The sequence below is a fragment of the Malurus melanocephalus genome, unplaced genomic scaffold, assembly GCF_030028575.1.
Source record: "Malurus melanocephalus ecotype Western Australia unplaced genomic scaffold, MMel_1.1 scaffold_218, whole genome shotgun sequence".
NCBI classification, from domain to species: Eukaryota; Metazoa; Chordata; class Aves; order Passeriformes; family Maluridae; genus Malurus; species Malurus melanocephalus.
Window position 1 is genome coordinate 973,564 of NW_026623450.1, and position 5,357 is coordinate 978,920.

Genomic DNA, 5,357 nt, shown 5'->3' on the forward strand with positions numbered 1-5,357 from the left:
GTCCAGAGACAGAGGAATTTGTCTGTGTAGAAGTATCGGCAGGCCAACTGTCTTGCCTTTTATGCGATATTGTGGTGTAAAACATCACTCCACTGGTTTCATTTTACAGAAAATAGTCTCTGTGGTGGTACCCTGTGGGAACTGAAGTATCAAGTTCTATTTTCCCTTCAAAAATCCAACTCCGTTCGTACCCCGCTCCTGACACGGCGCTCTCCGTGACCGTCAGCCAGCGCAGGGCTCGGGGGATGCTGCSGCACGGCAGGGGGGCTGCAGGGAAGCTCTTCCAAACAAAACAGGAGGTGCTACTCTTTGCCACGGTRGAGGCTGCCATAGGTAACACGACAGTGTTTGAAATGAGGGATGGTATCCCTGATAAGGTTACACAGTAACTAAGTAAATGAGGGAAATACTTTCTTATTCCATTTTTAATTTTCAGAGGATTATGTGACACTACTGATTATCAGACATTATTACTCTGACTGCAGAATCTCCTGTTTTTCTTTGGCTTCCCTACTGGCTCCTTGAAAGCAAGGGTTACTGTAATTAAAGACTTTATTTGTTATATAAATGTAACCATAAAACATGTGGAGTTCCTATCTTCCAAAGCTACCAGACCAAGCAAATAAAGACAAAATTTCTGCAAGTGTTCTCAAGTGACCTATTCTGTTTTATCTCGTTTCCTTTCTTCCTAACCAGTCTTCTCGAAAAGCCTCTCCATGTCAGGGGCCAATAGTTTAACAAAGGCAGTGTGAAGCAAAAAGGAGAGGCTGGCCAGAACTGCTGGAAGGGAGAAGCTGGGGCACTGCTGGGCTCTGAACACCGGCAAGTCTCCGAGTCTGCACAAAAGTGAGCAACCTATGGGTGAAAAYAGCATGGGAAGATGATTTGAGCAGCAAGATGTCATTTACTCCCTCTTCAGTACAAGAAGGAGCCGACACCACCCGAGCCCTTCACCTCCAAGCATTTAGCAGGGAGCAGCTGCATTGCCCCCATGGCAGGTAATGCACTGCAGTGTGTAGCTCATGATGGTCTCATGGCAGACTCTGTGTGTGCCTCCCCTTCACAGTGTCACTCAACTTAGCTCTTGACTTTGTTATCTCCTGAAATCGTCTTCTGAAAGTGGTATTAAAACCTGCCTACTCTTAAGAATCTGTTGGAGTCCAAGTCCCAGGACAGGCATGGTTGAAGTGTTTGTATCCCTGATAAGGTGGTTGCACTTTTAATCCTGAGCCTCCTTCACATTCACCTACTTTGTACCATAGGGGTGGTGGTGGCTGGTGTTAACTCTGCCACCACTGGCAGAAAGAGGTGGAATTATACAGCTGGTGTTTGTTACTGTYCCTGCAAGCACATTTAAGCACCCCCAGTGAGACACTCATGCTCAGATTTTCTGCAGGAACTCCTGGTTTGCTCCCAGCTATGCTAATYTGTCTGTCACAGAGTGTAAGTGGAAAACACAAGAGACCAGATTCTCTCTAAATCAGTGAGCTCTGCAGGGAGGCAGTGCTACTGCTCTGCTCCCCTSACAGCTCCGCTTACAGGAGTGGTTACTTGGCTTGGGCCCATGAGCATCATGTAAAATCCTTATGGATCCTCCTGGTTCCAGTGCTCAGGATTGATGATTCTTTCTTCTCTTTTAGCATCTTGTGAATAACTTAGAATTTTTTCATGCTAATGCAACTCCCTCTCTTCCTGGTAAATTGCCTCATTTTGTGCTATTGGAAAGTGCTTAGTCTGGATTGCTTCACTGTGAGTACCTAATGCCTGCTGCTGCTTTCTGTATCATGTGTTTGGGACAAGGGTGAAATATCAGTAGAGAGCTGACACCACTTAGATCCCTAAAGGAGCGATAGTAGGAACTCCTCCTGTYGTTGGCCTCAAATGACTTTCATTTGTACCACTGGAGCACACAGTTGTTCCTGCAGTTTAACAGTGTGGCACAKATGAGATGGCAGTGGATGAACACAATAAACATGCAGTGCCGGTGAAGTGAGAAAAGTTTAATTTTTATTTTAACAGTGTCAGAATTTTACCACTTGTCTTTCTGTGCCTGGGAAATCAGGAATGCCTTTGCTCTGAAGACCTTGTAATCTAATGCCAGGTCTTGCTGACTTTTACAGTTGAACCTTAGTGCCTCGTTTCATGTGTGGTCCCTTTGACTTCTGCAACACTCCTCACAATGGGGTTGGCAGCTCTTACCCTGAACCAAGATCATTRCTTCTCTGGGCTCAGGGTCTGGCTTTGAGATAAGATGCAATCGGGAAAGATGATAAATATTTCAGCAAGTAATCAAATGTGTGAGGGCTGTCTGGTTATTGTCTTTGGATTAGTATCTGAGATTAGTATCTGGGAGCAAACTTCAATGCGAATGCATCAAAGTCCCGTCAAACGCGTGGTAGTAAATATGTGTGGCTGATAAATCTATTGATTCTTTGTCTAAATTATTTAGTGGAAGCTGTGTGACTGCATTAGACGGCCCTGCCCTTTGCTGCTCAGCTGTCCTTCCAGTGTTTCATTTCTTTTACACCTACAATGTGGTCATGATAAACCTTCTTACATGCTTTTAAGTAATTTCACAAATGCTCTCAAAATGGAGGCAGCAATTCTTTGCTGTCACTTTAGGCAATTATTACTGAAACCTACAAAACAGTGTTTTGGAATAATTAACCTTAGTTAACCTTAAACCTTGAAAGATTTTCTGATGTTGCTCAGCAGCCTGTAAGCTGCCAATTGTACATTTGTACCCTTGGAGCTGTCACAAGTTCGCAAACCCCGCTGAGTGAGCAAGGTCTGCTTTACTGATTTCGGCTCACACAAAGGCACAGCACTCTACAGTTCAACTTGTAAACGGTGTATTGTGGGGGTTTTTGTTATTATATTTCTGTGTAATACTTTCCAAACTCTACTTCATTGTATTTTGCAGTTAAAAAACCACCTGGATACTCCTTTTCAATTCTTTTTTTTTTTTTGAGACTATCTCTAAGCCGCCTTGCATGTTTTTGTAATGTGTAAGACAGACTCAGAGGGAGGCTTCAGAAGACTTGTGCAGCTGGTAGCTTTTTGATGATTTCATTTCACAATTCTTTGGAAATAAATGTGGGTACTAACGAGAACAATGAGTAAAATGTCAGTTGTACAAAATATAAGTGATCTGTTCTAGAAAAATACAAACACTTTTGTCAGTTCAGTTATGCCTGTGCATCATTCTACTTTAGCGGAGTAAAARTAGTGAAGTCTAACGGATGTATGGTAAGGACACAAATGTTTTGATCCAAGGAAACATCATAAATCCTTTCTACTAGAACTTTTGGTGAATGTTTTAAGGACTCGGAGATGGGGGTATGTCCAGGTGTCCTTTGAACCCCATGAGGTGATTAAAGTGAACAGTATAAAGCTGAAGTGACAGTACTGAAATACAGGGAGATAAATGCATGGGATGGGGATTTACAGAAGACGAACAGCTAGTTCATGGGAATGGCAAAACTGCCATGCATAGGAAATAGGGGAGATGAACATTTCAACTTCCTCTAAGGGGAAAACTGATTGTGTAGAATCTCTTTAAATATCTTCTTTCACAGAAAGGAAAATTTTATTTATTTATCTCAAGTAAAATATTCATTGTTTGCTCTGCTGGAAGAAAAATTAGAGCCATGATGAGTTGAAAGAATATAGCCAGTTAGAATCAGCATCTAAGGTCTTCATGAAGCAGTAAAATACTGAGTGCTGGAAGGGGGTAATCAGTTTTATACATTTTAAAATTAATATGAAATGCTACTCTCCCACTTTCACTGTACAGCCTGGGTTTTAGAATGTCAAGAAAGTATTTGACATTTGCAAGAGGCTGCAGGCACTAATACAAATAATTTTTATCCATTTATGCATTTTAACCATGACGCTGAGTGAATTGTTGGCTCTGTGCAATTAGTCTCTGTGCTTCTTGACAATATAACCACAAATTTTTACAAATTCTATTAATAATGCAAGGTGGAAGCTCTGTTCTCCAAGTCTGCTGTTTTGCTTCTAGAAAAACATTTAATTTCTTACAAACCTGATATAAATAGGCCAGCTGACAAGTATCCCAAAAGAACAGAATATGCTTGGAATAGTGAGATATGAACTGACATATTTTTGGCAAAAAGAAAAATGTTATACAAGCTGCATTTGTCTGAAAAAAATAAAAATAGGAGCCTTTGTCATATATGGCAAGAGAGTCTAGGTTGAGTTATGATTGATGTCACTTGAAAGAATACTTTAAGCTTAGAAAATGACATCAGAATCATCAGAATTTGGTGAGATTTAGAGCAGTTCCTGAAGCCAGGGTGCTGGGGATTCAGGAAGATACTTTGTGGATGATACACAGCACACTGCCAGACATCATCTGAACAGAAGCCAGGAGTTACGGTACTTTCAGATTACATTTCTGAATGATGGGTATAATTTGTTTTAATAACATTCATTTTTAGTTAAATGCATGTTTTCAGTTTTTTATATTTGGTGCAACCCCCCCATTTCAGGCTGGCAGAGCAGTCTGTCACTGCCTGACCTCTCCCCTTACTCACTTACATGACAAGTTTCCAAGAGCAGTCAGGAGTGCTTTCCTTATTACCACAAGTCTGCAAATACAGCAGGATCTCTTTCCATTTACTCTTCTCCAGTTTTAGTGCTCAATTCCTGCTGACTTTACTACTGAGCATTTATAAGTCAGATTGTAACAGTACATATGTATGTTAGAAGTATTTCTTTTAGCTCCCAGTCTAAAACTAAACTTTGTCTGTCTGTCTGCTACTGCTGGTGTTAAAATGAAAGTAACAAAACAGAAAAGGCGCTTGGATTTCGCTTTATTAAAGATAACCAATAAATCGTGCAGAGCCCAGGTCACAGAGAGGCTGAGCAGAGCTTTTGCTGTGTGGAGTAGTGAACCTCTCTGGAATAGTTTCTTACATTTCTCCTTTGATTTGCTTCATATAGCAAGTCTTTGCTCCTTAAAGTAATTTTAGTGAGAAAATTCGTATATTTAATCTAAGTACACAATGCTGCTTTTGATCGGGTTATGTCTGTTTTTCTTTGAAATAGCTTTTAAACATGAAGAGAAAGTAAACTGCAAATCACATGTCTAAGTAGACTTGTACTTACACTTAGCAGCATGTTTTGTTCCTAAAAATGATAGATATTAGTGAAAAAGAGGGTTGTACAGTTGCTTGGCTGCATGCCTTCGACAATATGCATAATCAGTTTTCATAACTAAAATGAGTTCATTCCAGGAAAATAAAAAGTTCATCCCACAAACCACTCCGTGGGTAAGGCATGTGTGTGTGTGTCAGCTAAGAGCTGCCGCTATCTGCCGTTTAGATTTGCAC